Below are 22,756 nucleotides of genomic sequence, written 5' to 3'. Positions count from 1 at the left end.
GTCTAGATCAATTCACCATGAGCTATGAAATATTTTATGTATATAAAACAAAGTAAACTTACATTGGTAATTTCTCATTTATTATGATTTTACTTCATACCTTCTGTTTGCTACCAAATTATTGGATATTTAGGAATTGTTCCTAATAGTAATATAACATTTTAATGCTTGAAGTGGATGTATTTGATGACTCAAATTTTTAAGTATAATGATACCTTACATATTAAACGTAGGGAAGTTATAATAATATTTTCCAAACTGAGATGTTAATAGGAATTTTATGACTAAAGGGTTCCATGGTCAAATTATTTGGGAAAATAATTCGGATCTAACTGGGTTCTACAAGCATTTATTACATTTCTCTAAGAATATATTATTCCAAGAAACGCTATTTGGTAAGCAATGCACTACATTTTTTGAAATAGTATAGACATTTGAACTATTTAGTCATGTAGATAGATTTCCAAGGGCCATTCTCATGGCACCTGTATTGGTCCCCCAGTTGTATAGGTCTGAGAAAGTAGGCCCACTCAGATCACTACTAACTTGTGTAAGTGTTTTGCCCACTACTCCTCCCAATACCTCTAATACATCTGTCAATCACAAGACCTTGGAATTGTAATGATACTGGATTAGGAATATTTTTTAAAGCATACCCTGTTTCTTACCTTTATGTTTTTACAGATCTTCTCTGAATTATCTATCTATAATCCTCTCCTTAAATTTCTGCATATTCAGATCTGAATTTTCTTTAAATGCTACTTCCCTTTTAAAGTTTGCCCAAGCTCTCTCATGGGAATTAGACTATTTCTTCTTTGATTTTTCTCAGACCACTTTGCATTTCTTCCAATTATAACATTTATGATTCATCGGTTGTTGTACATGTATACTGCACTAGACATTGTGCTATGACCTTCAGTTCTTACTGGGGAGGAGCTCATAGGCCAGCTGAGGAGGCAGATGTATAAACAAATTGGTACAATTTAATACGAAATGTATTTATAAAGGTATACAATGCTAGTGGTAATAGGATAGACTTGAGAAAATTTACAGTGAATGTAAATTAACTTATACAAGTAAGATCTTAGCTTTATTTAGAGTGCTCGAGTCTAGAATTGAAGTACAATGTTTAGTGGTTATTGTATATAACTTTCTCTTCTACTAGCTTCTAAGTGCCTTGAGGACCTGCCCTATGTAACTTTTTGTTTTCTATTTTCTATTATACCTAGCAGTATAATAGATATATATTTATTGAGTGTAGATATATAGACTACGCTCAATAAATGTTTGTTAAGTTGAATTAATTTCTAGGAGCCACTCATTTTTTAAAAAATTTAATCTCACCGTATGCAATTTAGCACATTGTATCTGCATATTCAGACTGCTTTTTAAGTTCTAATTTAAGATGTAATTGTAGGGAAGGTGACGAACCCATAAAATTTTTAAATCTGGATTATTTCACACTTTCTTAGTAGCACATCGGAAACTGTAGGGTTATTCGATGGATATTGCCTTTACACAAAGTATTTATGGAAATGCTTTTGTTCCTTGATATACTATTTCGAATACACATACTAGTTTCATCTGAATTCTGAAACCAACTAAATATCATCTCAAACTAAGTTTAGTGGGCCGAAGTTTTATAGGCCTTTTGGGCTCAAAAACAACAAGGGATCTTGTGAGGTACACGAGCTAATTATAAAGACAATTACAAAAGAGAAATTCCAAAAATATGTTGAAGAATTTCAACATTTCTGGGCATGGTTGATGGCCTCCCAGGATAACCATTTTGAAGGACAAAACGTATTTAAAGAACATTTATTAAAATACTAGATCTTCATAGTTGCAGTTTGTAACTCCATTGCATTAAGAAGAGTTGGTTTTCTTGGGCTGGAATTCAAGCACTTCATGATGTTTCCTGACAAATAATCAGTCTGATACTATTTTGAACTGATATACTTTTACCAGTGACCCTATAACTTGTTTTTAGTTAGAGAATATCATTATTATTTAATCATTTTCTTTCTTTGAAAATGCCATTGTAGCTCAGTTTTGGGTTTTTTTTTTTTCACTTTTTATTGGATATTTTTCATCATGAGAAAAATGTATACATTCATGCTCATGATTTTCTCATTATTATATACATTGTCATCATCAGGTAACGATAATGGAGAGTGAGACCAAAAATCATCCTTGTTATCTGATTATCTAATCGTTTACCTAAAGAAGCCTAATCTGGAGATAAAACCAAGGACATATCAGATGGGGCAGCAAATACTGTAAAGCAGCATTTATTTTAACTGTACTTATCCAGTTTCTGAGAAATGAAACAAATGTTGAGCTTAAGTTTACTTTTGCTTTAGCCAGGAAAAACAGAAAAAAAAAGAATTGGCAGTCAAATTAATCCTGTAGACATGGAGAGAGAGGTCTATTTAAGAAAAACAAATGCTTTTTAAAGCCTTTGAACTCATTTGGAATATCTATTTACTTCCAATTTTTATTCTGACTTCAAAGTATTTTACAAGTTTATAAAATCAGCTTTTATAGGGAGTAGGTAACATTTTTCAGTTTCCCTTTAATTAGTGTTTTATGCATAAATAATAAAACAATTGTACTACTCTAGATATTACCAATTAAGTCTGATAAAATTCACTTCTAAGTAATTAGTGCAGAATACATATTTTCAGAAGAGTTCAACCAGGTTTGTAGAACATAGAGCCATAAATATCAAAGGGTAAAATAGAAATTTTGGGGTGGGGTATTAGCCTAACCTTCTAAGTTTTATGAATAAGGAAGCCAACTGAGCCGATGTCACATGTATGACCTGGAGTGATTTGAACAACAATTGTGCATTCTTATATTTTTCTACAAAATAGATATTCACAAATAATATCCAACATTTCCATACTTTTAGTAGTATACTTTGATTTTTGTGAAAATAAGTTATAACTGTTTCAAGGCATAGTTTGCTTTGTGAAGAATTTGGGCTTTATGTTATTAAAAATTATGATAATAACAATTAACATTTGCATATGACTTTGTATTTTCCAAATATTTTTATACTTATGATCTCAGTTGATCCAAGAAACAGAATAGATAATACTTATAAGGTAGGTAGGAGTTAAGACTCATTTGGTTGCAGTGAAGAACACTGTTCCTTTCTCCTCTCCCTTCTCTCCTTTTCCTCACACCACATACAGGCTTGAGCAAAAAAAAAAAAAAAGAAATGTTTTGGTTCATAGAATGGAATGGCCTTTAAATGAGCTAATTTGGGGCTCCCAACTCTTTTCTTCTGAATTGGCTCCATTGTCAGCTTCACACTTGGTGACCCTAACAGTTTTCAGTGTCACTGTTCTGACTTGATTAAGTGCCCATCATTGGGCACATCACTGTGCACAGAAGCCTAGGGGACTTGAGCAGTTAGGCCCACCTCTAGAGCTGGAGAGTGGGTGAGTTTTCCAAAGGAAAGTCAGTAGTTACCAGAAGTAGCAAAAAAGCATGGTGGGAGGCAAACTTCAAATGTCCACCCAAACAGGTATTATCATCTCCACCTTACAGATGAGAAAATGGATATTCAGGGAAGCTAAATGCCCAACCCAAAATTAAGTCTTCTGGTTACAAATCCTGCTCCATCCTGCCTTAAAAGAAAAGGGAAGCAGCAGTGGGTAAAAAAGAGAGGTTGTTCTAGCTATGAGATTTATTTCTAGTTTATGTTTTGAGGTGAACTAAGCATGGTTAATTTTAGGGCGATAATTGAGTCTGATCTCTGTGGGGTAGTTGAACAAAATATATGTGGAGAATAAAATGCCCCAATGTCTGTGCAAGAGGGTGGGAGGAGGTACAATGGATACGATCCTTATAATCTAGAGTAAGGAATTGGGGGTTATAATTTAAGTAGCTAACATTTACTAACTATTTATTATGTCTCAGGCACTATGCGAAGCACTGTTCCTATAACACTCAACATGCCTCTGAAATAGGATTTTACAGATAAGGAAACTTAAGCAAAAAGAAGTTTAATTTCTTGCCTAACATTATATAACTGAGAAGAGTTAGAGCTAAGACTTAAACCTAAGAAGTCCAGAACTCACTACAGTGCCAGTTTTTATTTCCATTGTTACAGTTGCTGGATAACATAGCAGATGTTTGGTACAACAACTGTTTTCTAGAAACTTTATAAGATTATATGATGCAATAATTCATTGGCAACCACTTTTAAGAATTTATAAACCCCTCCTAAGTTTCCTCAGATCATTGTTAATGTTAATTTTATGCTGTTTTTATTTTGTTTTATATTTATCAAAGTTACATATGCACAGTTTAAAAAATCAAGTAGTCCTATAAGACATTAAAAAACAAAAACCTTTCTCTGCTTTAAACCTTTCAGCATTTTCCAATTCCCAGAAGCAATCGCTTTCATTTTTATTTTTTTTGCTGTTTCCTTTGTTATTTGTGAAAAAGAATATCTCATAATATCTTTAAATAACATGATTATATATCTACTTCTTGATTTTCTTTTTAGCTTCACATATAATCTATTAATTTGCCACCAAGGAATCTCTAGATTTAGGTCTTTTATTTCCGCTACACTCACTACAAATACACGATCTTCTCGACGTAGTTATATCATGATTTTGCTATTTAACATTCAATTATGTACATTTTATAACTGTATAAACTCTTCATAGCTGAACCATATCATATATCTAATTCTCAACTTTTCCTAAAATTTATAATTTTACTTAATAATTTCATTTGTTTCATTTTCAATTCAGCTGTAATCTCTGTCCCACATGGTACAGATCTCTTTTTACTATCTCCATGGGGCTTCTTTTTGTCCCTGTTTTGAATTGGATCCCCTGTTTTTTATGTCTTTTTTGTCTTCATTTACTCTCTCATTTTGATGGAGCAGTTCTACCAATAGCTTTAATCTTGCCTGTCTGAAAATGTCTTTATGCTTTACTGACATTTGACTGATACTGTGGCTGAGTACAGACTTTTTGGTTTGGAATTCATTTTCTCTCAGAATTTTTTTGGTCTCTCTCCAGTGTTAAGCTGAAAGACAATCCAATTTCTGTTCTATATATTTGTTCTTTCTAGAAACTTCTACTATTTTCTATTTATCCCAGAGTTCTGAAATTTTATTATGGCATGACTTGTTGGAAATCTATTTTCATTCATTTTACTAGACACTCAGTGGGTTCATTTAATCTAGAAATTCTTCTTTAATTCAGGAAAATTTTCATGAATTATTTCGTTGGCGATTTCTTTCTCTCCATTTTCTCTTTTCTTTCTGTTATTTGGATGTTGAACCTTGTAGACTGGTCTAATTTTTTTTTTTATTTCTCTCATATTTTTTCTCTTAGTCTCTTTACTTGCTGGAATATCTTCCAATCTTTTCATTGAGGTTTTCATTTCTATCATAGTTTTGTTTTTCCGCAGCACTTCATTCCTTTTTTAAAAAAATAATTTGTTCTTGTTTCATGGATGCAGTTCTTATCTCTTTGAAGATAAGTTTTTTGAAATATTATTTTTCCAAGTAGTTATATTTCCTGTTTATTTGCTTGTTTGTTTCCTTTAAGGCTTCATGACTTTCCTTATACGTCCAGTGGTGGTTGGCTGTCAGTTCACATTAAGATAAGAGTATGCCTAGATAAAACTGTTAATTCCCTAGATCTGACTATGCCGTTTTGTTCAGGAGCCTCCAATATCATTTTATTGGATACCTTTCTTTTTAATCAGATTCACCAAAGAAGAATATTACAATTTCTTGCCTAGAGGTTATAGGACGGGCTACCAGCATTCTGCAAACCAAGTAAATAAGGACTTGGGAGTATCAGTATTCAGTAGATAAAATGTCATTTAGTTCTGTTTTCAGTAGAGTACTGTGCCCTCCAGAATTCTCCAAAATTTCCCAGTTTGGGAACCTTCTGTTTTATCCACTCTACAAAATAAACATTTAGTCTTCTGCTAGAATGTGAGAGGGAAGGGTACTTGGGCAGTTGTGAATGGTAGAAAAGGAATGCAAGAAACTAACTCCTAAATAGACTTCAAACCAGGCTTGCTTTTATTTTCACCTTTACCCAGTTTCATAAGTCTGGATGCCACCAAATCCTAAGTTTTTGGAAACCATAGTGCAAATAAAATTGTTTCCTGGCTTTACCTACTAGTGGTTGAGGATTCAACTAGCTCGGGTCTGCTAGGTCAGTTAACAATAGTTCTTCTGCCTTCTAACTTCCAAATTTTGGTTACTATCATTTATCTCTATTCTGTTTTTCTTTCTTGGTTTATGGTTTTTAATAAAATATTTAATATTATATTGTATTTTAGTGTGGTTTTGAAAAGAAATGAAGTTAAATGTTTATGTTCGACCTACTATCTTTAACTAGAAATCAATATTGTTGATTTTGTTATCTATTGAATAGTTTCTTTTTTTAATATTTGTTAGATTTGAGATAAATACCTTTTATAAAAAGATAATTTCTAAATAGGAAATAGAAAATAGGAAGTCATTATATTTATACTCAGTCTCAGAGTAAGATTTGAGGACGTTGCTATTTATATATCGTAATCTTTATATTTAAATGATTTTATTATGATACAGACCTACTTCCTTCACAGCATGTGGGAATGTATATTACTCCATTGGCCTGGGTACAATAACTAGGAGCTGTATATTACAGAGCTCACTCTCTTATAGTCAGGACATATGACAAAATGATCACATTTTCCAAATAAAATCAAGACACTATAGTTTAAACTTCAGAGGAAGTAGATAGGCCTACAAACTGTAGGCCAATATGCTATGTATGTTTTATTATCTTAATACATTTATGAAATAATTTTTTTATTACATTATGTTTTATGGATAAATATCCAGAGACTCAAAGATATTAAGTTACTTCCCCAAGCTCATACAGATAGTAGGTGACAAAGGTAGAATTTAAATCCAAGATTCACTTACTTCAAAGCTAATATCCTTTGGAAGTGAGTTTGCATAATAAAATCTGGAATTATGTGACCCTTGTTAAAGGTCCCCAGAATTTGGCGAGAAGTCAAAGAAAGGTTACTCTCAGAAATTATAACCAGAAAATCACACCACTTATTGTTCGTATATTTTCACACAACCATTTATTGAACCCTTATAACAGCCTTATGAGCTAGCTATGTAGATTTAAATTTTGTACTTGTTTATCTCAAGTGTATAAAACATTGTTTGCCTATATCTAAAGCTGACTTATCTTACAAACTCCTTTTCCTCATACTCCCCCACCCTCCACAATTTCCACAGATAAAGGAAAATTTAATCTCACCAATTGGTAGTTGCTTAGTCACTTCTCAATTAAGATTGAGTCAATTTAGGCTTTAAGATTCTTCCCTTATCTCTTTTTTTCTCTTCTACTCTTGCCCAAGTTCTTGGGGAGACTCTTGTCATTCTGCCATCAGTAAATGACTATGGGATTCCACACTCTTCTCTCTGCTTGCTTGTCTCCGCTGAGTTACTGCTTAGCCCTTGGCATTGTGGCACAATGTGCCAGCATCCACTGAGATGTAGTTCCTCTTACTTGGCCTCTGGACTTCATACACTGGATCTATTGCCATGGTCTCTAGGAACATGCACTCTTTGCTCATTTCTTCAAACCTCAGTCTTCTGTATGTCTGCCAGATCAATCTTAGCCACTTTTGCTTCCCCTCTCATGGCAGAGGTTTCAGTAACTTTTCAGATGCTCTACTGCAGTACACACAATGCACTGGCATGCGTAAAATCCAAAAATGTCTTTTAGACAAACCCTCCCAAGTACCTTTCTCTGTCATCATCTTTGATACTCTATACTCATACACTTTCCTGCCTATGCTCTTTCCTGCCTATGGCCAGTATCTTATTTCCTGTGCATGGGACAACATTTGTTATATCCTCTTATATTCTTGTCTACTCTTTAGTTTTTATGCCGTATGCGTTATAGTAAGAACATGTAATAAGGCAGCTCTATATATACTAAAATGATCAATTGACAAAACAAATTATGTGAAGAAAACAAGGTATGGAACAGTGTGTATAACCTGCTCCATTTTTGTAAATACATGTGTAGATATGGCAATGCATTAAACATTTCTGGAAGAACACATGAATCTGATATTAGGGGCAGCCTCTGGGGAGGGAAAACAGATGTTTGGGGAACAAGACTAGAAGAGAAATTTTTCACTGCCTTTTTATGTCTTTCAAATTCGGTATTATGCAGATAATTTATTCAAAATATAAATAAAAGATCATTATAAAACATTTATAATTTGGCTTCTTCAATACTGCCAGGCTCCAGATCAGCCACACACAGAAAGTAGCTCTTTTGGCAAAGCTATCTTTTGTTCCCTTCTCTGCTTCCTTAATGTGTCACTCTTTCTTGTAGAACTTGACTAAAGGCTGCATGAAGTAGCAACCTGCTCCAACATTCTGAATCTTTTCCTTCCATTAGAAGGGAAAATACTTCAGTAGGAAGATGGCCTGAGTCCCAAATAGAACAGATGGTTGTTTAGCTATTTTGCTAACTTGCCAGACAGTTAGAGGGGTCCTCACTATCCTTCACCTGACCCCTTAGGCCAAGCCAAGTCTATATTTTAGGGTGTTACTTGCAAGAATTTTTTTTATCTGCAGGCTTATCAAACTGAATGAATATTTAATAAAATATGATGACTATAAATACATGAATGAAAAATTTTATCTATGATAATAAACCACCTAAGTTAATTTTAAATGTATTAATTGATAGAGATTTTAGAAGTCTGTATTTTAAATTTTCCAATTGTCTGTTAATTATAGCCATCTTTTTTCCCCATCTAAGATCCAATTAAAGATCATATATTGTATTCAGTTGTTAGAGTCATTTAATCTCCTTTAATCTGAAAAAAAAATCCCAACCTTTTTTTGTCATGACACTGACATTTTTTAAACATCTAGGCCAATCGTTTGCAAGCTCTCCCTTAATTTATATTTTTCTGAATTTTTTGTTAGATTAAAATTAAACATTCTTGGCATAATATTCCCTTGGGAAAAAAAAATTATACTCCTTTGGTGATGCTGTACCATCTCAAGGTATCATATAAAGAGTAAGAGAAAATTGTTAACACAGTAGACAAGCACACCACTCTGGCTTGACGGGAAGTCCAGTTTGAGTTTTCAATTCTCATTGCTTTCATTTTATGATAGGTCACTTCTAAGTGGTTTTGTACTTAAATAGACCATATATTAGAAAATAACATCCAATACATTGGGTGTCACTTTAGAACAACAAAAACAGCTCCTTTTTAAACTGAATTTCTAGTGTTTGTAACCATTCAGGTTGCTGATAAGATCAAGTTTCTGATTTTCAAAGCTGAGGGCCATGTTGTAATAATATCTACCTCACAACATTGAGGTAAGAATTAGTTGAGATATGAACAAAGGTAAAATGTCACTGACAGTAATATGCTCTGGGAAGGGTCTCTAGTAATATAACCAACCCCACTCAGGTACTTATTTTTTAAAAAATACATATTTAGCATACCTGACTGTACTTGGCACTGTTATAAATATTTTATGAGTATAAATCTTTATAACGACCCTTCTTGTTGGATACTATTATTATCCCCATTTACAAATGAGGAAACTGAGGCATAGAGAAGATAGATAATTTTCCCAAGGTCATACAGCAAGTAAGTGGTAATATTTCCAACTATTTACCTGTGAGACCCTTCTCGTAAACAGGCAGCCTATATAGCTGCAATATGCACTTAAAGGTGGTTTCCATTTAGCCACTCCTTTAAATAAATGTACATGTCTATGTTATTCTGTTACAGAGAGAAGAGGTGTTCCCTTATAGGGACTCATAAAGGCATAGAGCATCTAGAGATTTACTGCCTCCATTACACTGCTGGATCTCACAGCACTTGTTATGTTTTTATCAGTTTCTTTCCAAAAGGTAAGAATTATGTTTTCTCTCCATAAATTATTTATATAATTATAGTTTTCTTATCTGTGAACTTTATTTTTATTAAATATGAAAAGCATCTGACATCTACAGATTAAAATACCAGACATTCAAGACACATAATCACATTGCTTCTGAAATATTTTTATATTATAAAATTAATACATATTCATTATAAAAAAAGGAAAAAAGATAAGGCAATACAGAAAAATATAGTAATCCTACCACCTTGAAATAACTGTTCTTTATGTTTCATTGTAGGTCTTTCTGAATTTATTAATATATATCTACATATGTATAATGTATGTAATTATATAATTATGATTAAGACTAGACGTAATAGGATATACATGCTTCTTGACTAATCTGCTTCTTTTACTTAGCAAGTTATTGCGGCATTTTTCATGTCAGTGAATATCATCCTCATTACCATTGTTATTGGTTGTATAATATTCCAGTTTAAGGGTATAACATAAATTACGTAGCCACTTTCCAATTCTTGGGTATTTGAAACATTTCTAAATTTTTCCTGTGGCTAAAATGACTTCAGTGAACATCCTTGTACATTCATCTTTGTATCTGTGTCTAATTTCCAAAAGTATTGTAGATCCTTAGTTCCTAAGCATGCTCCCTGATGAAAGTGTCCCATGGCCTATAATATAAGGAAACACTGTTTATAATCCACCACTTTGGATAATACTAATGTATAGTAGTGTACTAAGGTTTAGAAATCAAACATTTGATTATAGTATCCTTTGTTTAAATAACGAGTCTGGGATCTTGATAGTTGGAGAAGTTGTGCGTGTGTAGGGGAAGGGGACATGAGAAACCTCTGTACTTTTCATTCAATTTTGCTGTTAGCCTAAAACTTCTCTAAAAAATAAAGTCTACTTTTAAAAAAGCAAAGGAAAATTTTTTAAAAAGGAAAAAATTTTAAATGTCATTATATAAATTTACATTTAAAATTAAATTTATACTTGCATGTGCACATACACACAAAATAACATTTGACAATATTCCACTTAACACTTTGGAAAATACTAGCTTATGGTATATACTTAAAAACGGAATTGGTGGATCAAAGGGTAAATATTTTGAAAGCCTGTACCAATTTGCATTTTCACCAAAGATGTATGAGAATGCCACATTCTCTATAGTTCTGTCATTTGATATTAACTGTTTTCATTTTTAAGTAAATCTGAAATGAGAAAAGTATATGGCATTTTAATTTTCATTTATTTGATTACTAGTGAGATAAATGCATTTTTATATTTTTATTTGTCCTTTCATTTCTTTTATGAGCATCCAGTTTATGCCACATTCCAAATTTTTCTTGGGCTCTTGATATTTTTCTTGATTGATAAGAATCAAGGATCATATTAAGAATATTAACACTGTAAATCACATGTGTTATGTGATTTCTTTTTTTTTTTATGTTTTGCTTTTGTTTTATGTGTTTATTTTTGCCACATATGTTTAGCATTTTATGAAGTTAAATCTATTTGTCATCTTCATGGATTCTGGTTTTGATATTTGTAGTACATTGGCTTTTTCTTAATTGTTTATTGTGGAGTTTCAAATATAGAAGGTTTGACAGAATAGTATAATGAACCTTTGTACCTTAATCTGACCTCAATAATTAAGAACTTGTGACCAGTCTTGTTTCATTTAAATCTTTATTTTGACACAAATTTAGACATTAGATCATTTTATTTTTTAATATTTCGGTATGAGAGTGACTCTAAAAGTAATTTTACCTAATCTGTATTTTACATCTGCTGTCATTTGTCTTGCTGAAATCATTGGCTTCCACCACAACATACTTAGCATGTTATACCAAACTCAACCTTAGTTAAGATTAGTGTTATGTAATTTAGGATTTTAAAATAGCCTCTATAATAATTTAATTATACTGAATACTTAACAACAAAAAAAAGTGTTGCTTATTTCTCCTACATTAAATATACACATCTTTATGACCTATAATTTTTGTTACTAAAGTTATATCTTAATTTAAAAAACGTATTTCCATTTTTACTAGTTTTACCTTATTAGAAACTATAACTCTTTTTACACCATGATATAAATTTCCTTTCTCTGTCCTCAGAAGGTACTACCCTAAATTATATATTTTGTTACTATGTTAATAGGGACTTTTGCAAGTCTTTTGAGTATAACTTTACATATGCTTCCCCAGAAATGTAACAGGATTTTTTTTTTTTAATTCTTGGATTAGGTAGAATATAAAATTTTACCTGTTATGGTAATTAACATCCAATTAGTTTTTAAGGAAAAAAAACTTCCTTAAGGTCTTATGTGGAGTTTGATGGTGAATCTAATAGTTTATAGGAAATTAGGAAAATATCCCATGCTTACTAATGCTAGAAAGAGTACAGAATATTGTCAGATGGGGTTTTTATTCAAAGAAGAATACAAAAGTAGTTAATCTCTACTAGAAATAGTGCAATGTCTGCATATTAAAAGCAGAAAAGGAAAACAAGTCTGAACCTTAGTCATAGCTAAGTAAAATCATGTAAGCTTTAATAGTTAAAAGAGACCTTTGGATTAATTGTGTCAGATCATATCATTTTATGAATAAGAGAACAAAACAGCACAGAGTTTAACTCAAGCTTGTCCAAACTTAAAGAAATGTTTTTTTTCCAGTTTTCTCAGAAGACATTTAAGAAGTAAATAAAAGGTTCTAAAAAGTTATTATTATTAATAACAATACCAATTATTGAGTGCCAATCTATAAAATATTTCAAATCATTTGTCTCATTTAATCTTCACAACATACTTTGAATAAGAGCTATTATTTTTCCCTTTATAGAGGTAAGAAATCTGACTATAATCCAGACATTGCCCTCACTCTTAATTGCTGTTCTTAGAAGAGAATCATGTGCTATAATCAGTAAGAAATTGTATTTCACTATCAACTCAAGCAGACAGAGTTATGAGAATGGAGAAAGGATTGCAATGATCAATCCTAGAAATAAAGCAAGAGTGGAAAGTTTTGGCAAGGTAGATGGTGAGAAATAATGGTTTTTACATCTTAAGTTAAAAAGTAAAAGGTCTAACTAAAGAAATTTGTGGCATGACTCTAATTTATTATCTGATTTTCAGGGACTATTGCATCCCTCAATTCTTTTGCATTTATAAAAATTATTTTGGTTTTTCAATTATAAGATGGCTTACAAGAATTGTATTACAAAATTCTAAATTTATCGATCTCTTTTCCATTATCACTGCTTTTCATATCCTCTTTAATGACTTTATATATCCAGTTTCACGTATTATGCAATGTAGTCCTTAAGCATTTTTGTTATTAAAATATCTTTTTAAATACATTAATAAAGAAACAACACTCTAAATAGATTGACTGTGGCTCTAGGTTTTCATACTTGCTGCATTTGATATCTAAAGGTGCACATGAATTAAACCTAAAAATGAAATCATGAAAGAAGAAAGGATTTTCAAAAATGAATTTGCAAGTTTAGTTCTAAATAGCAATCATAATTTTAGCGTGAGACTTTTATGAGGGATTATGAATATTGATTAGGTGAGATTATAGACTCCAGGCAAAGCCTCGTGATATTGGTGCTCCTAGCCCCCAGTTATCCTCAAAAAATGATTCTTGGATTGTGGAGTATTGTTTGAAATACTAGGAGGAGCCAGACCCTAGTCTGTCACTTTATTCCAAGGGTCATCTCAGGAGTCTGAAGCTTAAATGGTAACATAAATGTTTACCAAAACAAAAACCCTTGGTAAGTTTTTCATGTAATATTGCTATATTTTATTTTTACTGCTTTGGGATATGTATTTTTATTTACCTGAAGAAAGTAAATTATGCATAAAAAATTGTAACTCCAAGAAAACAATTTCACTATTGAAAATTGTGTGTGGTTGTGGAAAGCGTCTATTCAGGGAAAATAAGTAATAATTTAAAAAATAAAATAAAAAGATAATAAACGCCACCTCACTTTTATTAGATGTTCATGGAAATTTATGTTCGAGAGAATTCTGATATATTATTCTTTACTGAAAAATATTCTTCTAGCCTGATCTCCTGTGAAATTATGAACTGATTAGTGTGGATATTTCAAAAGTCCTGAAGTCTTGAATTCACAGATAATTATATATTTTCAGTTATCAAAACATCAGTTTCCGTCTTTATTGCTATTTGCTCTCTGTAACTCTTCTCTAAAAACTTTGTGACTTAAGTTGTTCAAATGACCTCATTTTTAAAACACATTTAAATACTAGATAGAAAAAGGGAGAGAATTAACAAACCAAAACATTTACTTACATCACCCAATGTATAGAATAATAATGATGAGGATAGTTAAATAAATAGTAATCATCCAATAACATGAAGAAGAACAACATAATAGAGTTTATTATGTGCCATTCTAATTCATATTCTAACTCATACCTCCATTATTATCCCCAGTTTTTAAATGAGAAAAATTAATTCAATAAGAGATTAAGTAGTAAGTAGGATCAGAAAACCAAGCAAAGACTTGAGAGAGCCACAGTAGGAAATTCTCAGTCTTTCAGGGTTTCACATCACTGCATACAAGTCTTTGTGCTGGGGATATAGTGGTAAATGAGGTAGCTGTGGTTCTTGATTTCATTAAACACAAAACTGCACAATACTTTATTTCATTTCCATATTACAGAGTTGTAGAAGAACTTATATAGGGACCTCATATAGTCTGAGATAATCAGGCAAAGGACCCCTGAAGAAGGGATTCACAAGGTCAGGTGAAATTAGGAAGTAGATAGGCAGTGGCCTTGTGATTTTTGCCTTCATGGGCCCCTTCCTTCAGAAAATACATTAAAAGTTATATTTTGCAATTACGCTGGTATGAGGACAAATGTTGATGTTATACATTAAAAAATTTTGTGGACCCTAAGGTTTTTTTTCTTATTATTTTAAAAGAATTTAAAATACTTCATGGACCCCTAAAAGTATTGTGAGCCCTAGCCACTTGTGACTGCTGTGCCTAATGGATAAGTGAGCATTAGGCCAGAAATATATTAGATAGAAGGAATAACATAGACAGAAGCTTCTAGGGACTTGCTCAGGAAATTGAAAGGCCGGTGTGGCTAAAGTGGAGAGTGCAGGGGAGGGGAGCATGAGGCGAGACTGGTGAAGCAGGCAGGGTCCTATAGGCTTTGTCCCAGGATTTTAATATTTATCCTAAGAGCAATGAATGAAAAATCTTCAGAAAGTGTGTGTGTGAGTGTGTGTAGATGTGTATGTTGACATCAAATTAATAATACACATGGTTAAAATCAATAGTTCTTTGGTCCAGCTTTTCCCACTTAAGCCTCACTTCTCTTTCCACTTTTCCCTCCGATATTTATCTTTATTTATCCGGGTAAAAGTAATTTGCTTCCATCTCAAATTTTTTATTTATCACTTTTAAGCATCACACACACACACACACACACACACACACACACACACACACACTATACACTCACTCACCCTACCTCCCTGCACCTTTTCTCTATCATTCTTCCTTTAGTTTTAACTTTATCTTTGGTTTCTCTGTTGTAATTGTGGATAATAAACTAATACCTTTGCTTTTTATTCTATTAACTATAGATGTTGCGCTGGGATTGTCCCCTTGGTCAGATGAGGATATTAGGACACCCACCTTTGCAGTTCTGTCTTCAATTCTTTCATTTTTGTGTTTCTAAAATTGATGTCACTTATAGCTATTTTATCATCACAATTAAATATTTATATTATTTTGTGAAAAGGGCCTTTGCATATGCTGTTTCTTCTACCTGAAACATCCTTTCACCCAGGTGACCACATTGTTCTTTCCCTTCCTTAAGTGTTGACCCAAATGACAGCTAGCTTCTCAGTAGGTCCCTGGCCATCTTATTAGAAATAACAACTGTTCTATCTGGCATTATTGCTCTACCTTTCTTGTTATATTTTTCTCTATAGCAGTAATTGTTAATTTTATTTCATTTAATTTTTGAAATCATTGTCACTATCTCCATTCTTGACAATAGCTTCAAGAGGACAAGGATTACTATTTTAAGTAATTTGTTTGACTTTTATTTATTATTTTCTCCCTCACTATTATATTTTCATACCAAAAACAATGCCAGGCACAGAATCATTTGAATTCATTACTAATTATAGTCTCAAGTAGTTTTCTTTGGTTCTGTGTCCTTACACGATTTTTTTAGTTTTCTTAAAATTTCAAATTGCCTTTGTTTTCCTTGCATTTTTTTCCTTTGTCATATTCCCAGTTCTTCCTAGCTCTCCCTTATATGAAACATTCTTGTGAATCTTTCTTTTTGTGTTCTTTTGCCTGGGAACTGCTCTTCTGGAGCTTCACATCCTCTGGCCGCACAGCTGTCGTTCTGGAGCTTCTCTTCCCTGCTCTTCTGGTTAGCACTAGGGCAACCCCCATTTTTCTCTTTAGTGAAGCATATCCTTAGCAAATTCCTAAGAAAAAATACATGGATGATAAATTTTTTGAGTTTTCACCTGTTTGGAATGTTCTTTATTTATTCTCACTAGAGGTATATTCATGATCTAACATCACAAGGTACAAGCCTGTGGTCAGGGCCTGACTGGGAGAAAGGGGAGAGGCGGAACAGGGGTGTGCATCAGTACTAGTGTGGGGGAAAATGCATTAAAAGGTGCCACGTTTTGACTACCTGCTCTACATGAAACACTGTCTAAAAACACATTTGGTACCTTGCTTTTATAGTAGTCTTAACCATCATTTATGTTAAAAATAGTAAAAAAAAAAAAAAAAAGGCACTGCCTTTGAAGAATATGCTGAGGAGAAGCAATTGCTGCTGATCATCTGAATTCTATTTTGTCTGAGAGTCTAGGATACAAATTGTTTTCTTTTTCAGTGTGGAAGGTGATGTTCCACTGACTTCTGAAATGCATTAACACCAGCCTAAGTTAGTTTGGGATACGCTTCTGTTTCTCCTGGCATTTTTTTTCAGTTCCTAATTATGTGTCTGTTCACATTTTATTCAGTGAACACCTTCATCTGAGAAGTTTCATCTCTAGAAAATTATCTTGTATTATTTCTTTAATTTCTTCCCTTCTTTCTTTCTTCTTTATTTCTGTAACTTCTGTTATTCTGTGAAGGATCACATGAGCTGAATGGCTAATGTTTCATCTTTTCATTGATACTTCCCTTTTCTTTTTAAATCTATTTTCAGGCAATGCTCTCAATTCCAAAAACAAATCCAAAAAGAAATATTCATAGGAAGGTTGACGTATAAAATTATGTTTTTATTTTCCAAGAGCCTTTTATATTCTTCAGGTATTTTGTTTTGTTTTTTGTTTATTTTAAGCTGAAGAGGGTAATAATAGATTAAGAGCACAGACTCTGGAGCCAGACTGAATTCGAATCCCCATCTTGCACATTGCTAACTTTGTGACCTAGAGCAATTTTAAATTTTATGTCTCTGTCCCAGTATGAAATGAGATAATAATAGTCTATCTGTCTCAGAGTTCCAAGAATGAGCTGATAAACATAAAACACTAAGAATGATATCTGGAATGTAGTAAGCCTTATATGCATTTGCTGTTATCATTGCTATTGTAATCATCATCCTTATTATTATTTTGTGGTTATGAAGTCTACTCACTTTCCTTGAGGATACTACTAGCTAGAGTTCTTTAAGAAGTTCACTTTTTTCCCTAAATTATCCATTTCTTCCAGTTTAGCTTTTTTTCCTGTTGTTTATATTTATTTCTCTCGTCACTCTCTCTTTTTTTTTTTTATGCTAGAAGCTTTCTTTAAATATCTGGCAATCTTTGGTTAGAGGTTCATATTTAATAGTGAGACAATAAACAGCTGATTGGGAACTTTATATACAAAGGCAGCTTTTCCTGATTTCAGGTGTTCAAGGTGATTAGGCCAGGGGATTAGCCATTACAGTGGAGAGTCCCCTCAGTGCCAGACACCAAAGCTACTCTTTGCTTTAGGATTGATTTCCTCTAAGAGGAAGCCTTTGATTGTTGCTGTAGGAATGCCTTGCTTCAGTAGTTGTGGTTACCAACTGTTCCTTATATAAACATTCAATTAATCTTCCCGTTTTCAGCTTCATCTCTCACTCCTGTTCTCACTGCTGCTCTTTTACTAGGCCTCTGTGACCTCTGAACCTCTCTGTGGTTCTGCAGATCGATGGTCCCATCTTAGCTTTTACCACTCCATGTTGGCTGTAAGCTGACTTCCTGTGCCCTGCTGCAGCAGTTTTTCCTATTTTCCAGCTCGCATTAATTTTTTTGAAATCTCTTATCTGTTGATGGCCTGTCCCCCATTTGTTGTGGTGTTATTTTTTATTTCTATACTATCATTTCAATAAGTCTAACAAGAAATAAAAACATGTATGGTGTGCCTACCACCTTTATTTAGAAGTCATTGGAAACTTGTAAGCAGAAAAATGACCAGAGCAAATGGCATTTAACAAAGATCACTCTAGCTAGAGTTTGAATTATAGCAGCATAAACTAGCATACTATGTTCTCCTGGATGTAATTATATGATGCTTATAATTTAGCACAAGATATAGGTAATATAATAATTTATTAAAATGATAGTATGCTTAGGTATAAATGGATTAGTATTGAATGGAATACAGTCATCTAGAAATTACTTAAATACTTTCTCCTACTAAAGCAAGATGTAGTTGTTATTATTATATCACATAAATATACATTAATAAATTATATTTGTATAATATATTACTCTCTAGGCCAAAACAGAAGTGACTTTCTTTGGAAATAACCTAATCTCTATCTACTCTACCACTGAAGGTAGAGATTAGGTTATTTTATATAAAAATATATTTTTATATATTTTATATATTTTTCGTCCTATTATAGACCATTTTTAAAACACCTTTAAAATATCCTCATAACAATAACAATTCTCTAATCTAAATCCCCTAAGCTATAGCTGTGTGAAAATTTTGGTGCTCTAAAGGGAACTGCTGCCAACTAATGGAATGTTACATGTAAAATGCATTTTTCCTGTATTCTTGCAGTCTGAAGCAGCTCTTTTGTGTACTTGATTAAAATATATTTATAAGTTTTCATGCTGTTAAAGAAGTATACCTTGATTATAGCCAAGTCTTTAAAATAGGAATAGTCTATCGAAATTCTGTCTCTATAAAGCCTAGTCATTTAAATGTATTTTTCAGTGTTTTCTCATCTTAATTGTTATCCTGACATATATTTGATTTCCCTTTAGTGTTATTGAATAGATTTAGAAAAATACACTTAGACAAGTTGCTTTTATTTCTATCTCCCTTCAAGATAACTATATATATATATATATAAATTATAAGCAGTAGCAGAATTTTATTATGGATTATTAGGGCCTCTCTTTTTTGCTAAGAAACATATTTCCTTCCTGTACTTCACATAATAATTTGGGGATGGAACAAGTAGAAATTTTAAATCTATAACCTAATAAATTCAGTATATTTCAAGGAAAATGATTAAAAATTACAGTAAAAAAATACAGTAAAAATTATTCCAGGCTCCAAATATCTGCAACTGTATGCTTATTGCTATAAGAAACTGTAAAACCACTATGTATTTTTTGTAATTAAAATATATTATCAACTCTCTATGTCTCTTCTATATAAATAAAAAGATTGTAACTTCAGATATCATTATCATACCTATTTGCCTTTATTGTAAGTGGAAGCTATCGTTTCTGATTACTGCTAACTACACAAAGATTTTTTTCTAAATTGCATGTGCTTTTGATTAACAATACATTTATTTTCAATATGTTCTTATCTGATCCTGACTGTTCAGAGTACACATGCACACACACACACATACACAGTGTGCAGACACACATACAAACACATCTAAGGGAGTAGTAAAAACAAAAGACATTTTATTAAGTAAATAATGCTCCGCCAAGGTTTTATTCAGTTTACATAATATATGAGAAGTTCATTTTTAGGGCACTATCTTCTATTTTATGTAGGAATTGTTATTTTAAAACTCATGTTATACTGATTTTTTTTTCTCGCAATTTGAATGCTGTTATGATTTCTAGGTGGCTCTATAGAAATCTTCCTCCTTGTTTTTTTTTTCCCTATTCACAGTATTCAAAGTGGTCCATGTGACCTAGATATTGAAAATCAAGGTAGAGTGTGCTGCATTGCTGATATTTACTGTGAAACCTCAGAAACATTCTGGTTCCACATGTTAGAATTACAGGGTGCACACTGTTTAATATTGCTGGTATTTTTAAATGTCTCTGAAAGCCTACACAATCATTTTTAAGTTGGCATTAAAATATTGTTTTTAAAATATTCAAATATAAAATATGCTTTTATATTTCAGTTTAAAATGCAGACTAATCTTTTTCATTTTTAAATTTTAAATCATACTAGATGAGACCTATGGATTTCCATCCCCCCCCCATTATTTACCTTTTGTTTAGAATTATGGTAATCTATTAATTTTGAAATCTATCTACAATAATGTGCAATTAGTCTATTGCCATTTCCTAATTTGGGATGAATACTGTTAAACTATTACAAATTAAATAGTATCTAGAATCTGCATTATAAAATTATGTTCATTGGGAGAAATTAATTTTCTCATCAGTCAGATTGGTCATAGAGCATCTCTTCCAAAAAAGTCAGACTTTATATTCAGGAAGCCATATTCTGCCTGTGTGGAAAGCTATTTCACCCTTTAATATTTCTATGTAAAAAATAAAACCCTGAAAGAAAAGCACTGAATGAGTTAAAGCATCTGCACAGGTTACTGACTTTCAAATAGAGCATTATATATGTACCGAAAGAATCTGATTTGTATTCTCTTTACTCATTGCAAAATTATTTTAAACTAGAAGAAATAATAGATGATATCACAGTTCTTAGCTGAGAAAATTAAAGCACAGATGTGCTAAAGATCAACTCTGTATTTTTGTTTGTCCTGTTGATGATAGAAAAATTAGCTTGCCAAACTACTTTATAGGTTTCTTTATATAGCCAGGGAGAACTACGAAGTACTAGAGCAGATGGCCAGAATCCATATTGAGAAGTCTAAGGCCATATGCTAGAAAGCCAGTGCCTAGAATCAAATCTAAAGTGCAAGGAGAGACAGAAATAATAAGGACTTCAGCTAGGTGAGGCAGAAGCTCAGCAGAGTGAGATGCAATGAACAAATACAAAAGAGAGGCTCAGAACCAGGGCTCTAAAACAGAAAGCATAGGGCAGAGTATGTTAATAGCTTTTGTGGGGAATAGGTATAGACTTATCAAGACTGGAAATGCAATTTTAATTGAACAGTTACCTAGTTTTGATTTGTCTCCAGTTCCTGGATGATGTTCTTCCTTTTCATAAAATCAGTATTTCCCAAACTGGTGTTTCATAAAAAAATCTTCAAAAAGCTGTTTCATGAAAGTGAGAAGAAAATATCAGCTACAAAATAAATCTGGGGAATTAAAATACACACACACACACACACACACACACACACACACACATTTTTCATGTTTTTTCTCTCTTGAAAATTTGCAATGCCCTTATCATGCAAAAAAATCTGAGTAGTCCTGGAGAAAAGAAATCTTTAAACCCAACATTTCCCTAACTTGTTTAACCTCAAACACTATTTTTCATCACATCAAATCCTATTCTTTGGAGCGGTATTCTCCAAGACACTAGTTTGAGAGACTAACTCCTGTTTCATTACCATTTCAATAAAGAGAGATGTTGCAAAGCTATTTTTTAAAGGTCAGTTATATGCTGAATGAATGAATGAATTTGTCCAATATTTACTAGTATAGCTGTTGCAACTTTGCACAGGATCTGGTCTGTAATACAAGGACTCACATTATTTATTTGGTCAGATAAATCGGAAATTACCATAACTACTTATTTTTAAAGGTCATATAGTATGTTAAATTATAGAAGCTAAACTCCACAGCACAGAACCACTGATCTTGTAATTTGGACAGCAATCACTAGACATTAATTAGAACATCAAAGCATGTTTCACAATTACTATATTCTACTCTTGCTATTCTTGGTAAAGAGGACTCCAGCTGCAAAGGCCCTGAGGTGATCTTGCGTTAATATAGGAAGTAATGCATTGCAATGAAACACACAGAACTACCAATAGTCAGGAGTTTTGATTTTCTGTTTTGGCTTTGCCGTCAACTATCTATGAGGCATAACAGAAGACTGTTCTCTTCTGAAAAATGAGATTGCCATTTCCCAGCTAGATATTAAGAATGAACTTCAAAAATAATTCTAAGTCTGGTGCTCAAAATAGGAAATTTAGATTGAACAAAGTTAAGTTTCTACACCCAATATTAATATGTATTTTGAATTTCCAAAAGATGGATATAGTATTAAAAATTTCTGTCTTGTCCTATATCTCAACTACATAAATTAAATGATTCTCAGAACATAGTTTGGAAAATACAGGACTGAATATATTCCAAACTTCCTTATAATTCTGAAATGTTATATTCAGTGATTTTAAATTATCTATTTATATTTTTCTTATTACAAGAAAAAAAAGAGGACTGTACATTTACAAGCAAAAATTCCAGTTGTTTGCTTGTCAGGGACCAATGTTATTTGAAAAAATATCTTAGGTTACAGCATCATAACTCCGCATTTAGTTAGACCTAATTAATTAAAAATACTATATGCATGATCTTAGAGTATGCAGAATAGACTATTAAAGATTTTTTAAGTTTTTATATAGTGTTAGTCTTTATGGTTTTTAGATAAAATACTCTAAAACTATGCACA

The 22,756-nt window shown here is 32.2% G+C and overlaps 1 protein-coding gene across 5 annotated transcripts in view; it reads left to right on the top strand.

Moving 5' to 3' along the window:
* MBD5 (methyl-CpG binding domain protein 5) overlaps positions 1–22,756 on the top strand; it is a 143,009-nt gene that overhangs the window by 5,668 nt on the left and 114,585 nt on the right. For all 5 annotated transcript variants that reach the window (XM_016151143.2, XM_016151139.2, XM_036236251.1 and 2 more), the window contains exon 2: positions 9,832–9,953. The gene's annotated coding sequence lies outside the window, so the exon portion shown is untranslated. The remainder of the gene's footprint in view (positions 1–9,831; positions 9,954–22,756) is intronic.

Source organism: Rousettus aegyptiacus, unplaced genomic scaffold (assembly GCF_014176215.1).
Source record: "Rousettus aegyptiacus isolate mRouAeg1 unplaced genomic scaffold, mRouAeg1.p scaffold_m13_p_2, whole genome shotgun sequence".
Lineage (NCBI taxonomy): Eukaryota > Metazoa > Chordata > Mammalia > Chiroptera > Pteropodidae > Rousettus > Rousettus aegyptiacus.
The sequence above is the reverse complement of the archived record's forward strand: the minus strand, read 5'-3'. Positions and strand labels throughout refer to the sequence as shown.